Raw genomic sequence first — 16208 nt, forward strand, 5'->3', positions numbered from 1 at the left:
AGATGTTGATGATGATTGGTCCTCCCACGAAGGTGGAAGCATTGGTGATGACGATGGCTTCGATTTCCCCCTCTCGGTGGGGAATTCCCCCAATAGAATCTCTTTGTCGAAGAGCAAAAGGGCCTCTGCCCAGGTTTCCGCCCCGAGATGGCGGAGCTTCATACCGAAAGGTTTCTTATGATTTTTTCTAGTGTAAACACGCCATATAGGATAGGAGGGGGGTCAGGAGACCTGCAGGGGGCACAATCCATCACGATGCGCCACGGGGTGGGCGCGCCATGTTGGTTCGTGGGCAGCAGGTGGCCCCCGTCTGGTACATTTTTGGCCTAATAATTCTCAAATAATCCATAATAGTTATCCATGAAGTTTCATGTCATTTGGAGTCTGGTGATTTTTATGACTTTTTCTTGGTTTCCCGGTCCAGAATTTCAGTTTCCATATATTTCCCTCTTTGTGATGTACCTTGCATATTCACACACAAAGGCCATAAGAATTGTATGATAATAGGGAATAATGGACAATAATAACACAAATATCAATAAGGAATCTGTCAAATCTATAGAAGAGATGTCTAGAGGGGGGTGAATAGACTACTTGCATAAATTAAAATCCTAGCCTTTTCCCAATTTTAATGGTTGGCAGATTTTAGCAATTCTAACAAGTCTAGTGCACCCTACACATGCTAGTCAACAAAAATGGCAGTGGGAAGTAAATACTTTGCACATGTAGTAAGGATTATAGTTTTGGAACATCAAGCGCGAAGATGTTGACACGGATTTTTTTGGCTTGGTTCCGATAGGTGGCGCCATCGTACATCCTTGTTAGTGGGGAATTCAGCCCACAAAGGGTAACGACAACGAGAGTCCACGGAGCCACAAGGGGTCCATGAAGAAGCGGCCTTGTCTATTCCACCACTACTTTCGTCCACACAGGACTAGCATCACTCGTGCTAGATCATCATGAAGTAGGTGATCTCCTTGCCCGTACAAACTTCTTGCTTCAACTACATAACATGAAGTAGGAGGCTCCCAAGTGACACCTAACCAATCTAGGAGGCACCACCCTCCAAAAGGTAATAGATGTGGTAGAATGATGAACTCCTTGCTCTTGTGATTCAAAGATAGTCTCCTCAACACTCAATCACTCTCTCACGGATTTGGCATGGGTAGGAGAGATTGATCTTGTGGAGAGCAATTTGGGGAGGCTAGAAATCAAGGTTCAAATGGTTGGAATGGAATCTCTTGATTTCAACACATGAGTAGGTGGCTCTCTCTCAGAAAAATGGATCTAGCAAGTGTAAGTGTGTTCTGAGTGCTTTCTCTACGAATGAGAGGTAGGTGGAGGGGTATATATAGGCATCCCCCAAAATCCAACCATCACAACATTATTGCCCAAATCGGTGACAGCAAAATGAATCTCGGTGGTACCGAGTTGCACTAAATGTGGCAACTTTTAATTCTCGGTGAGCCTGATATAGGAATCTCGGTGGTACCGATATGATGACCTAGACCAGTTTCCAAATCTCGGTGAGACCAATTTCAAACTCAGAAATTCCAATTCTTGAAATCTTGTCAACAAAAAGTTGGTCACTGAATCTTGGTGGCACCGATGTAAAAGTTGGTGGTATCGAGATGGCACGGTTTGGCATAGGATGTGTCAAGTGTAAAATCGGTAGGGCCGAATGGAAATAGTTGGTGGCACCGATTTTGCTGGTTTGGCATTGGACAAAGATATCTTGTGGGAGAATGGCTGAATATTTTTGGTGGCTATCTCTAACCACTTGAGCAACTAATTCATCGTAATACCTCACCCATTTTTAATAGTATTGGCTTTCCTATGGACTCAAAGTGATTTCTCACAAATGTAAAATGTAGAGTCTTCTTGCTTGAAGCTTGAGCCAATCCTATCCCTTCCTTCATCAAGGGGCTTCTCCTCACAATCCTATAGCCAAGGCTCTCTCTTGACTATATCTGAAATATACTAGGTAAAAGTGTTAGTCCAAGACACAATGTATGTTGTCATGAATTATCAGAACCACCAAGGGAGCATATGTGCTTTAAGTCTCCCCTTTTTGGTAATTGCTGACAACATACAATCAAAACTTCAAATTAAGATAGGCATAAGAATATGACAGGTTTGAAAGATACATGACTAGTACAATCTCCCCCTAAATGTGTGCGATCCCTTTTAAAGGATAGTTTCTTTGGGCTGCATGGGCACACACATGGTAGAAGGACAAGACAAGTCATATAGATCTTGGCTATATGCATCAAACATATGTGAATGAAGAACTTCCATGTTCAATACTCATCCTTGCAAACAATATGTGCAAGATACAAGAGACCATCATGAACACAGATAAGATTCATACACTTACCTTGAGGTTCTTGAGTGTCTTAGCAGTAGGAGTACACTTGGGAAAACAAATTTTAGGTAACACAAGATTACTCTACTGTAAAGATGCAAAGAGCTTCAAAAGTACCAAGATATGGAAGACATATTGAGAAAAAAGGATTTGATGATAGATATGTCTCCAAGAGAATTTAGAACTTTCTCCCCTAAGGATGAATATGTAAAAATTTCCTCTCCCCCTGAATCATAGCATGTAGATATTGGGAGTAGGTAGGATGATACAAATTCAATCCAAAGATAGTGAAAGTATGTAGATATTGTTTTATTTCTATGTGAAACAATTTTATCTCTCTCCCCCTTAATGGTGTTACTCCCCCTAAGTATGTAAGGTTTGATATATCTCCCCTTGGGTAGATCTCCCCTTAGGTAGACCTTCCTTTAGGAACATATATCTTCCCCTTTGATATGTGTCCTCTTTATGTAAGCTTATTGGAAGCTTTGATATTTCTCCCCCTTTGGCATTAATTTCCAAAACAGGTCAGAGGGTAAGGGCTCCATAACAGAAAGGGATCCTTGATTCTTCTCTCTTGATAAGGTTCCTTGAATTTGACTTTTCTCCCCCTAAAGAATAGATAAGAGTTCCTTGAACTATCTCCCCCTATGTTAGGGATCTTGGATGTTTCTCCCTCTTATATTGTATGGGATCACTGAGGTTTTCTCCCCCTAGAGAAGTTTTCTTCCCCTCGAAAATTTTGGTAAACAAGATTGTATCCTCCTTTGGCATAATTGGAAATTTTCAATAAGAGCTTAGGAGAAAATAAAACTTGGGATCATTGATAATATTTCTCCCCCTTAGACAAAAAAATCCAGAAAATCATAGGCAGTGATAATTGTCGGAGTCACCGAGGCAATATGGTTCGGTACAACCGAGAATGATAGCACACCTCTCGGAGAAATCGGTTGGACCGAGTTTCCCAGATCGGTGAAACTGAGTTGCATTGAAAGACAACTCATCAAATAAAATAGACAGAAAATATCCACAAACTTTGGAAAAGGAAATACCCAAAGATTGAAAGGAAAAAAGAGAAAACATAGTTTTTTTTTAAATATATGCAGACATATAGATGAGAGTTGAATGGTTCTAAGAAATCATGCAATGATAAATGTGAACCATACAAGAATCTCCATCTAGATGTAGGGCGGTGACTAGATCATCTATATTAGATTATATTGAGATCATAGGTCATTCTCATCATTAAGCGCAAAATGGGGTTACCATTTTTATTAAGCTTTTAATGTCTTCATATCACTTGAGTTGGTTTACCTCATGACTTGGTTCAAAGCTTTATCAAGGACATGAGTACATACCTTCGAATGATGCTGATGACATGGCATGTAGGTGAACTTGTCGTGGATGATCAAAGTTGATGAAGGTCATCTTGAGTTGGGATCTATCCTTGTTTTGGTTCACTTTTCACCTACAATGGTTAGTTATGCAAGGAAGAACTTAATATATCCAAATGACATGAGTGAATTCATTATCACGTAATTGTCAAGGATGTGATTATGTTGTCTTCTTCCGTCATCTCCGGAGAAGGGGATTGTTGATACTTGGCTATGTCAATTGCTTCTGATGTGAGTTGATGGCAATCTTGTGGAGTGTAGTTCTTCCAAGTACCTACAAAAGGTTAGATGCAATACAAGGGAGCATGGTTTTCCAAGATATAGGACAGTGACATATCATAAGCATCATGGAATAGACAATCAAGCTCGTGCCCTTTCCTGCATCTGAGTGAGTCTAGCTAAAGTTTGAAGCATCAATAATGTTCAACTCACTACTCAAATGACAAAACACTTTTTCATCAAGTGGTTTGGTAAAGATATTGGCTAATTCTTTGTCGGTACGAACATGCTTAAGATCTATATCTGCTTTACCAACATGATCACAAATGAAATGATGTCACACTTGAATATGTTTTGTTCGAGAATGTTGCAAAGGATTATAGGCAACTTTAATAGCACTTTCATTGTCACACAATAATGGAACATTTTTCACATGAATGCCATAATCCTTAAGAGTTTGAGTCATCCATAGTAATTGCGCACAACATGATCTGGTGTCTATGTATTCTGCTTTGGCAGTAGATAAAGATACCAAGTTTTGTTTCTTGGATGACTAAGACACAACATATCTCCCAATAAATTGACATGTACCCGAGGTGGATTTTCTATCAACCTTGTCTCCCGCATAGTATGATTCGGAGTAGACAACAATATTAAAAGAAGATCCCTTAGGATACCATATGCCAAAGTTTGGTGTATGTATCAGGTATCTCGCGATTATTTTCGCAGCCAATAGATGACACTCTTTGGGTGTCACTTGATATCGAGCACACATGCAAACACTCAACATGATATCGTGTTGGGGTCACAAATATATAGCAATGAACCGATCATTCATCAATAAACCTTTTGATCAACCGGTTTGTCCTCCTTAGTGAGCTCAACATGTACACTACTAGGCATGGGGGTTCTCATATTTTTGCACTCTGCATGTTGAACTTCCTGATTAAGTCCTTGGTGTACTTGGTTTGAGAGATAAATGTACCTTCTCTTGATTGTTTGATTTGCAATCCAAGGAATAATTTCAGCTCGCACATCATAGACATCTCATACTTCTCTCACATCAACCTTCCAAATTTCTCACTAAAATGTGGGCTAGTAGAACCAAATATAATATCATCCACATATGTTTGGCACACAAATAGTTCTCCATTAAATATTTTAGTGAATAAGGTTGCTTCAATTTTACCAATCTCAAAACCCTTTTCTATAAGAAACTCTGTTAGGCATTTGTACAAAGCTGTAGGGGCTTGTTTGAGACCATATAAAGTTTTACAAAGTTTCTAAAAAATGATTAGGTTTCTTGGGGTTCACAAAGCCGGGAGGTTGTTTGAGATAAACCTCCTCCTCAATTTCACCATTTACAAAAGCACTTTTGATATCCATTTGGTAAAGAGTAATATCATGGTGATTGGCATAAGCGAGAAGAATGCAAATGGCTTCAAGTCTAGCAACGGGGGCATAGGTCTCACCATAGTCCATACCTTCGACTTGTGTGTATCCTTTGGCTACGAGACGTGGCTTGTTGCGTACAACTTGACCATCTTCATCTTGCTTGTTCTGAAACACTCATCTTGTACCGATGAAGTTATTCTCGTCCTCGGGATTTTCAACAATTGTCCACACTTGATTCCTCTCGAAGTTGTGTAGCTCTTCGTGCATGGTATTCACCCAATCCGGGTCTTGAAGGGCTTCTTCTACCTTCAAAGGCTCAATGCTAGAGATAAATGAATAATGCTTCCAAAATTTAGCTAAACAAGATTTAGAGCGAGTTATTCTCCCGGTTTGTATGTCACCGAAGATTTGATTCAGCAGATGATCTTTGTCCACTCTTGCTCACACTCATGACAACTTCTTCTTGTTGGATGGTGGAGCGTCTTCATCATCATCTTCTTGCTCGTTGTCGTTGACGGTGTCATCTCCTTGAGGTGGTGGTGAGGAAGGTTGAGGTGGATCATCACGATGTACTTCTTCCTCTTCTTCATCATGTCGTGTACCGCTTGTGGATGGCTCCATGTCGTTTTGTGGTTCGCTTTGACGTGAAGTAGGAGCTTTCACTTGAGTTGATGAAGTACTTTCATTCACCTCCATGGGATGAATCTTGCTGATAGGTAGATCTTAGATGGCTTCTGAAGGTTCCTTATCTCCTACATCAATTGGCAATTATTGAACTTGCGAACCATTAGATTCATCAAACTTCACATCTATTATCTCTTCAAATTTTCGAGTGCAGTTGTTGTAGACACGGTAAGTGTGAGAGTTTGAGTCGTAACCAAGTAGGAAACCTTCATGGGATTTAGGAGCAAATTTAGAGCGACGATGCTTATCAAGAATGTAGCACTTAGAGACGAATACTCAAAAGTATCCGACTTGGGGTTTGTTACCAGTGAGTAGCTCGTATGATGTTTTACCGAGAATCTTGTGCAAGTAGAGTCGGTTTATGGCATGACAAGTTGTTTCTATGGCTTCTGCCCAAAAGTGTCTTCGCGTCTTGTATTCGTCAAGCATCGTTCTGGTCATCTCTATGAGAGGCCGGTTCTTCCTCTCAACAACTCCATTTTCTTGAGGTGTGTATGTTGCCGAGAACTCATGTGAGATACCTTCTTCGCCAAGAAAAGTATACACATTTGTGTTCTTGAAATCTGTTCCATTATCGCTCCGAACTTTCTTGATCTTCACTTCAAATTGATTTTGAGCTTTCCGAGTGAAGTTCTTGTAGATCTTTTGTACTTGCAACTTATCATCAAGAAAGAATACCCACGTGAATCCGTAAAAAACATCAACAATGACTAAACTATAAGAATTTCCATTGAGGATCTTGTAAGCATTGGGACCAAAAGGATCCATGTGAAGCAGCTCGAGTGGACTTCTTGTAGTCATGATGTTCTTCACGGGATACCTTCCACCGACTTGCTTTCCTGCTTGACAAGCACTACAAAGTCTATCTTTGTCAAATATAACATCTCTAACACCAAGAATATGATCACCTTTGATAAGCCTATCAAGGTTACGCATTCCTACATTTCCTAGCCTTCTATGCCATAACCAACCTTTGGAAGATTTTGCAATAAGACATGTAAGGGGTTTGGATTTTTTAGTGAAATCAACAATGTATAGATCACCTTTGCGAAAACCAGTAAAGACCATGTTATGATTGTTGCTACGAAACACTTGGCAGTCAACTTTTGTAAATAGCACATTCGAACCAAAGTGTGCTAGTCTAGATACGGAAAGAAGATTGTATCCAAGGATTGAACAAGCATGATATTTTGAATGGAGCTGTCATGAGATATGGACACCTTATCAAGACCAAGTCCCCTACTTTCAATTGCTAATCGACGATGAAGCTCTTTCCCCTTTCTTCGACCTCCTTCCTGATATCCCTTAACTAATACTTGCCCACCTCCTCTCATTGAGCACTGTCTTCAGCAAAAGCAGGTTTCTAGTTTGCATTGTTTGCGGACAAGAAGGGAGAAGTGAACTACTGACTAAACCAGAACTCATACTAGCCCATTCCTTCCCAGAACTGCACCGACTACAAGATGTATGAACCTATCGATCCACTTGTAGGGCGGAGATTGTATTTCTCTTTCGAGCGTTCAAAGCTCCAAGTGCTAGAATCAATGGATGCATGCCCAGCTCCAAATACAGATGCAAAGCCTCCAGACGGTGCTGATTCGGGAAGTAGTTGCGGTCACGTTTTCTTCTGGTGGATGGTATCGATCAGCGTTTGAAGGAAGCTCTGTTTTCCTATCAGCATTAGTCAGCTTTCGAGTCCTTCAAGCGAGTGCCGCAGGGAAAGGAAGAGTATTTCATCATGGCTATTTATTAGGACTACTTGGATAAGTTAGGACAGTTTCTCTAAGGCCAGCTGTTGAGTTAGTCGGTTCATAGGTTGTCGTAAAATATGGCTTTTGGAAGCCTGGACTCTGATTACCGATTATGAAAGCGAGGACTCTTTTTCTCTCTCCCCATTAACGGAAAACTATCTTAACCTCCTTCAGCAAGTTCGTTATCTACAAGTAAGTTAGAGAATTCCTGTTGTCAAGCTAGTTATCTTATACAAGACTTTTCTATAAGGCCTGCAAGCAGGTTCAGGTGGAAGCAGGAAAGTAACACCACCTGGTTTTCTCACGGGGATGCCCCTTCCTTTCTATTCTATATTTGGCTGGGAGCCTTCTTTTACGAATAAGCCATTCTCTACCTTTCATCTCCCTGAGTCACAATTGGTGGTAAATCTACGGTTTATGGTTCACATATTTGCCATCTGGAAGACTATTTCCTTTTGATCAGCTTCTCTACATGTCGAGAGACAGAAGTCAACCATAGCCATAGCACAGAAAGAGAAATGAAAATGCCCATTGTATAGAATGCAATTCCACTCCTGAATAGTAACCCTTGTTTGTGGCTTTTGAGTCACAATGAAAAGGAAGAAAGAAGACTTTTCTAAGCGGCATCGTCCTGATTCAAGCTATTGATCAACCTTCACTTTCACTTCCCGAAGGGCGTTCGAAGCACCCAATCAAGGGTACTTCTCTCTAGCTTACAGAAACAATCACTTAGGCTGACGATGAGAAGTTTCGCCCCATGGCGAGTAAGATGTTTTCCAATCCATGGGAATGAAAGACATAGATAGCGAGCGGGCTACCCACTCTAAACCCACGCCAATCCTTACCATTGGTAACTCTAATTACAAGCCTAATTTGGAACAGAATACCGGTATTTTCTTTTGATTCAAGCACACGAGTCCGATCTCCGGTTAGTCAGATCCATGCATCGAAGATGGGAGCTAGCCAGGAACTAGATATGGTATTCTCTTTACTGCGCGCGATAGCTTAGTAAACTCTTTCCTGATCTGTTCTATTGGGCTCACTTCTGCTTATTCGCGTAGAGAGGCATATTTCATTCGATTTGGCTTTAGTTAGTACTTTTTTAGGGCAAGAGTAGGATTCAGGGAAGGAAGTGCTTGCCTTTCACCTGCTGATTGATTCTTATCTAAAACGATTATGCTTGGTCCTATGTAAATAAATGTCACATGCTATGTTTTTACCCTTGGAGTTGTCTCCAAAAGTCACATACCTTCAAGGTCAACGGTTTGGTGTGGTCTCATGGAACATGTCTCTATCTCCAGTCATGTGATCGGTGCATCCATTGCCAAGTATCCACTCCTTTCCTTCAGCCATGTAGTCTCTAAGGTTCACCATAAGACTAAGCTTCGTCATGGTCTTCTCATACTCGATGTCGAACTCCACATCTTCATCGTAGTAGCCATGCTCCACATTGTTATCGTCGGACGAAATATCCTCGTCATAAGAAACAATAATTTCATCAGAATTTTGACTATGGCAATGTTCATGTTTATGCATGTGAATGGCTTCAACAATGACATTGTTAATGGTAATGACATCTCCTTTAGCATGCATGAGATCACGAAGCTCAAATAGGTATTTATCGTAATTAGGATGAGTTTGCTTCATTTTGTGAAAGGCAATGCATTTATGGAAAGTGATATCAAGATTTTTCACGGAATAGTCCGGATATCTTTTCTCTAAGTTTTTCCACAAGGCATGAGCACACTCAAATTTTTGCAATTTATTAAGCACATTTCTTGGCAGTCCTCTAATGATTAGATTTATAGTTTTAAGATTACCAAGAATATCAAGTTCTACATCATGAGAAGGATTTAAAGGATCAATGGGAGGCTCATAGGGATATTCAACATACTTCCGCAAATGGAATTCATCAAATATATCAAGCATTTCATTTTTCCATTGTCTATAATATACCCCATCGAGAATAGACACTCTACAACTAATATTCCCCAAACTAGGTGCATCCATCTTTCTCCAATGGTGATTAAACCAAGTTTATGGAGAACAAGCTATGATACCAATTGTCGGATCGATAGAAGAGGTGTCTAGAGGGGATTGAATAGACTACTTTCATAAATTAAAATCCTAACCTTTTCCCAGTTTTAGGGGTTGGCAGATTTTAGCAATTCTAACAAGTCTAGTGCACCCTACACATGCTAGTCAACAAATATGGCAGCGGGAAGTAAATACTTTGCACATGTAGTAAGGTGTAGAGTTTAGGAAGATCAAACACAAAGAAGTTGACATGGCGATTTTTGGCACGGTTCTGATAGGTGGCGCTATAGTACGTTCATGTTAGTGGGGACTTCAACCCATGGAGGGTAACAGCTGCGAGAGTCCATGGAGAGCTCCACCCACAAGGGGTCCACGAAGAAGTGGCCTTGTCTGTTCCACCACGGCTTCCGTCCATACAGGACTAGCCTCCCTCATGGTAGATCTTCACGAAGTAGGCGATCTCCTTGCCCGTACAAACTTCTTGGTTCAACTCCACAACACAAAGTAGGAGGCTCCCAAGGGACACCTAACCAATCTAGAAGGCACCACCCTCCAAAAGGTAATAGATGTGGTAGAACGATGAACTTGTTGCTCTTGTGCTTCAAAAATAGTCTCCTCAACATTCAATCACTCTATCACATATTTGGCATGGGTAGGAGAGATTGATATTGTGAAAGCAACTTAGGGAGGCTAGAAATCAAGCTTCAAATGGTTGGAATGGAATATCTTTATCTCAACACATGAGTAGGTGGATCTCTCTCTCAGAAAAATGGATGTGACAAGTGTAAGTGTGTTCTGAGTGCTTCCTCTACGAATGAGAGGTAGGTGGAGGGGTATATATAGGCATCCCCCAAAATCTAGTCGTTGCAACGTTATTTCCCAACTCGGTGACAGCGAATGAATCTCGGTGGTACCGAGTTGCACTAAATGTGGCAACTTTTCAATCGGTGAGGCCAATATAGGAATCTTTGTGGTACCGATACGATGACCTAGACCAGTTTCCAAATCTCGATGAGATCGATTTCAAACTCGGAAATTCCGATTCTTGAAATCTTCTCAACATAAAGTTGGTCACTGAATCTGAGTGGCACCGATGTGAAAGTTGGTGGTACTGAGATGGCATGGTTTGGCATAGGATCTGTCAAGTGTAAAATCGGTAGGGCCGAATGGAAATAGTTGGTGACACTGATTTTGCTGGTTTGGCTTTGGACAAAGATATCTTATGGGAGAATGGCTAAGTATTTTTGGTGGTTACCTCTAAGCACTTGAGCAACCAATTCATCATACTATCCCATCCGCTTTTAATAGTATTGGCTTTCCTATGGACTCAAAGTGATATATCACAAATGTAAAATCTAGAGTCTTCTTGCTTGAAGCTTGAGCCGATCCTATCCCTTCCTTCATCAAGGGGCTTCTCCTCACAATCCTAGAGACAAGGCTCTCTATGGACTATACCTAATATATACTAGGTAAAAGTGTTTGTCCAAGAGACAATGTATGTTGTCATGAATTATCAAAACCACCAAGGGAGCATATGTGTTTTCAGAATCATGATGCAAAATGGATGTATCACCTCCACTAATGCACCTGCTAGAGCGGACACACCTCAGATTGTGAGCATGACATTGTCTCAAGTCTATGGTACATTACCATCATCCGTACCTACATCATCTAAATCATTGTGACAAGGTAACTGTGACAGCCCGAGACCAACACTCCAGGATTCCCCTTTTATTCCATTGCCGCCAGGGGATTAGATTGTTTGTCGCACTTATCATCACATCATGCGCATCATCTATATCATCGGCACTCTGTTGCCGCTAGTTTTCAAACTTGGATCTGTTATTAATTGTCGGTTCTCTCTGTCTCCGTCGTTGACCGTTTTGAGACCAACCACACACTCACGTGCCCGCGACGTCGCTTATATATTGTTTTTAAAAGTGTGTATAAAACTTTCTCAAATTAGGTTGAAACTTGGTGTGCGGTCTTAATATAGTGTAGGTAGGTGTCCTGCCAAATTTCATCGCAATCGGAGTTCGTTTGATACCCGTACCGTTTATTATATAGCGGCACTATAGCCGGTTTAATGGTCGGACGTTCGGAGTTTTAAAAAATCTGTCATGGGCCGCACCATTTCCCTCTCACCCCTACATAGTCCAACTAGACATCCCATTAGACCCATCTAGCCACTTCCTCCGTTCGTGGTCGTCAGATCGCGATCGGACGGACAAGGTCCACCCCTCCATTGACCAAACCCTATTTAATAACCACCCCATGGAGAGACCTCTCTCACTTACTAGGGTTTCCCCCTAGCCAAAACTGTAGCCACCCCCCTCAATAACCCCACCTGCTAGATCAACCTCCTCTCTCTCTCGAAATCCATCTCTCGGCCACATATGGAACATTCGATCCCCATCCAATGGCCCAAAATCGCCCCAAACCCCACCCACCGGACATGTTCGGGCGACCACACAGCCCCGAGCAGCTCCCTCGGCCTCTCGATCTCCTTGTGCACGCGCCCGAGGTGCCCATGGCCGCGCCACCCGGTTCCTTCTTGGCCCGCTGCGCCTGCACCTCCGGTCGCCCCAGCCCTCACGCGGAGCGTGTTCATCGGGCCGGAGCCGCTCCAGCAACAGCCGAGCCACGGCCAGCCACTCCTCCCGAGCACCCCGCACTGCCCAAGGTGACTCGCGTCGCCGCCTTCCGTCGGACGCCCGCCGGATCCGCCGCCGGGAGCCTCGGCCCCGCTAGTTCCCCTCGCCAAAGCCTCGAAGGAGCCAGCCGCCACCGGGTGCGTCGCTCGCTCGGGAGCGAGCTGGGAGACGAGGCCACCGCTCCCGTGGGCCTCCTGCCTCGCCCCGGCCCAGCTGGGCCAGCAGCCGGCCCACCTCCACGCGAGGTCGCGCCGCCCGAGGCCCGATCCAGCAGCCTCAGCCCACCTCCTCTCCGACCTGGGCTCGGCCCACCAAGGTGAACCCCCCTGCCGCTGTCCACCGCCCCGAGCGCGTTTTTGATATCTGTCCCCCGCACCTGTTTCGGCCCGAAACCAGATTCGGTCCGTTAGTTTTTTCAGGTTCCAGCGAATTTATTTAATTTCAGAAAATAGCATAATTTTCAAACGCCCGTAAGTTTTAATCTGTGCGTCGGATCGCAACGAGTTATATATGTAACTTGGCTAGAATTTTGTGTAGATTAAGATTTTCCAACTCTCATGCATGTTTAAAGCTGTTTAGTGTGATGTTTTGGTTTGCGTGTCGACGTGTTGAAAACGGTTTAGCTCGTAGTTATTTAACCGTAACTCCGTTGGAGATGAGCCATATACGTAAATGGACTAGAACGACGAGTAGAATCACGTGAACCACTTTGTTTTGCCGTTTAACAAACATAAAATGTGATTATGACAAATCTGACAGATTTAAAGTTAACGCATGGAGTCGTTTCAGAGATGCTATATGTCGTTTGTGGCCGCATTTAAAATGCCTAGATATGTAGATTATTTTTGCTTCGCCCCTAGCCATGGTTAACAACATTTAATATTGTCGTGTACCTAAATGGGAGAGAACTAAATAATTCGAATGTGAAGTTTCGTCAATATGCATCTCGTTGCATATTGAGCTTCACTTAATGTGTAGCATTTGACTTTTGTTAATTTCCATGTCATGCATTGCATAATTGAACTGATCATGCATCATATGTGAATTGCATTATGTCGTGCATGTGCCGTGGTGAATATCGTGTGTTGATTCTTGATTCCGGTTTGCTTCGTCTCGATAGAGTCCGCAAGCGTGTCGGAATGTGAGGATTCGTTCGACTCTGTCAGTTCGTGTGCTTCACGGAGTCATTCTTCTTCCAAGCAGGATCTCACGCAAGATGATCATTTCCGTATATACCAATACTGTCATTGCCATGCTAGTTGTTATGTTTCTTTCGTTATGTCCTGCTGCCTACCACCTGTTAAATATCAGCCTTCCAACATTCCCATGAAAACCTTCAACCTTTCCACAACCTAGCAAACCACTGATTGGCTATGTTACCGCTTGCTTAACCATTGGATAGCGTTGCTAGTTGCAGGTGTAGTTGCTTCCATGTGAAAACATGGGTTCCTTGTAATATCACCATATTATTGCTAATTAATTTAATGCACCTATATACTTGGTAAAGGTGGAAGGCTCGGCCTTTCTATCCTGGTGTTTTGTTCCACCTTTTTCGCCTTAGTTTTGGCTACCGGTGTTATGTTCCGTAAATGAGCGCTCCTAACATGCTTGGGGTTGTTATGGGGACCCCCTAGATTCTCGTTTTGGGATAAATCTCGTCTGGCAAGGCCCAACATTGATACTATATGTGCCCAACATAAAAATTCTACTAATACTGAAAAACATAGGGCGTCATGACCCCGAGGAGTAATTCAACATAATACAGGGAGGGCCAGTGCTGGTCCAAAACAGTGCATTGTGCGGGGCCAACCCAGGGCAACTTGGGTGATTTCTATCAGGCCACCGTACGCGTAGCTTATCCGTCATGTCCTGAGAACGAGATACGCGGCTCCTATCGGGATCGTCGACACGCCGGGCGGCCTTGCTGGACTTGTTTTACCTTTCTCGAGCGTCTTGTGCGAAGGATTCGGGGGATGCTTTGGGTTATCTCAAGGTTGAGGTTTTCCAATAAGAACCCGAGGAAATCACGGGTTTCCCTCATCGAGGTCATTCCGTCACCAGTGTGTGGTAGTTTGTGATGGACTAGTTGGAGCACCCCTGCAGGGTTAAATCTTTCCGAAAGCCGTGCCCGCGGTTATGTGGCAAGGTGGAAACTTTGTTTAACATCCGGTTCTAGATAACTTGAAGTAAGCTTAATTAAAACTTGCCAACTGAGTGCGTAACCGTGACTGTCTCTTTCGTGAGCTCCTTCTCCGATCGAGGACACGGTGTGGTTATGTCTGACGTAAGTAGGTGTTCAGGATCATTCGTTTGATCATCAGTAGTTCACGTCCACTATGCGTAGCTCATCTTCCTCTTATTCTTGTACTCGTAAGTTAGCCACCTCAAATAAATGCTTAGTCGCTTGCTGCAGCCTCACCACTTAACCATACCTCACCCATTAAGTTGTGCTAGTCTTGATACCTTTGGAAATGATATTGTTGAGTCCCTGTGGCTCACAGATTACTGCAACACCAGTTGCAGGTATAGGTAAAGAGTTACTTTGACGTAAGCGCGCTAATTGTGCTATTTGGAGTTTCTTCTTCTTCTTCATCATCGATCTAGGATGGGTTCTAGGCCGGCAGTCTGGGATAGCAAGGATGCATGTCGTTCTGTTATCGTTTGTTTTCGTCCGTAGATGGACCCTGCTCTTCTTCATGATGACTGTATATGATTGTATTGATGTGACTCTGATGTAGCTTGTGGCGAGTGTAAGCCACCTCCTTATACTCATCTTTTAGTACATGTACTTGTAATGATATTCCTTCATGCGATAAGACGAGATGTGGTTTCTATCCCTGTCGAGGCCCTCGCGCTAAAATAAGGATAGGACCGCACCTTGGGTGTTACAAGTTGGTATCGGAGCGAGGTTAAACCCACCAATTCTATGATCATGAGATATTTCAACCCATGATTTCTTCATTGAGGTATCTTGGTTTAAACTTCACCTAAAGCATTGTCTAAGGATTGTTGCTTTTATGGTGTTGCCATTACTCCAAGTTTTCAATGTTTCCTCTTGGTGTAAGAAGTTTTGCCTTTCTTGTGGCATCCAATCAATCCTTGTTCTGTTAGTGGCTGGTTGTCACCTCATAATTGTTGAGATGGTTTTCATAAGTCCACTATAAGCTTGTTCTTTTCATTGTTGGTTTTCGAACAACTCGGATCATTTTTTCTTGCAAGACTGCTTGTCAAATTCAATTGTGCTAGTAGTTCTCATTCTCTTCTTCATTCTTTCTTCCCTATGACCTAGTTTCTATTTCTCTTGTTCCGGAGTTGTGGTGATGTGCTCTCTTAAATCTATCATCTTGTTCTCTCAAGATCATGTTCTCTCCTTGCTTATCCAATTTAGTTAGTTTTTTGTGACTCTTGTCAAGATCTTTCTATTTTATTTATTTTTTGTCCCCTTTTCCTACCGAAGTGTTGTCGAAATTTTGTTTGAATTCTTGATGTTTCTCATATCATTCTTCATCTCTTTGCAACCTTCAAGGATCGTTGGTTTCACTCATTTGTCAAAGAAGTGACTAAGTTTTACCTATTGCTTTTTCTCTTCCTCTTCCCCTTTCATTCTTAGATCTGAGGGCGAGATCTCTGGTTAGTGTAGGAGAGTTGTGACAGCCTGAGACCGACACTCCAGGATTCCCCTTTTATTCCGTTCCCGCTGTGGGATTAGATT

Source organism: Hordeum vulgare, chromosome 2H, assembly GCF_904849725.1.
Source record: "Hordeum vulgare subsp. vulgare chromosome 2H, MorexV3_pseudomolecules_assembly, whole genome shotgun sequence".
NCBI classification, from domain to species: Eukaryota; Viridiplantae; Streptophyta; class Magnoliopsida; order Poales; family Poaceae; genus Hordeum; species Hordeum vulgare.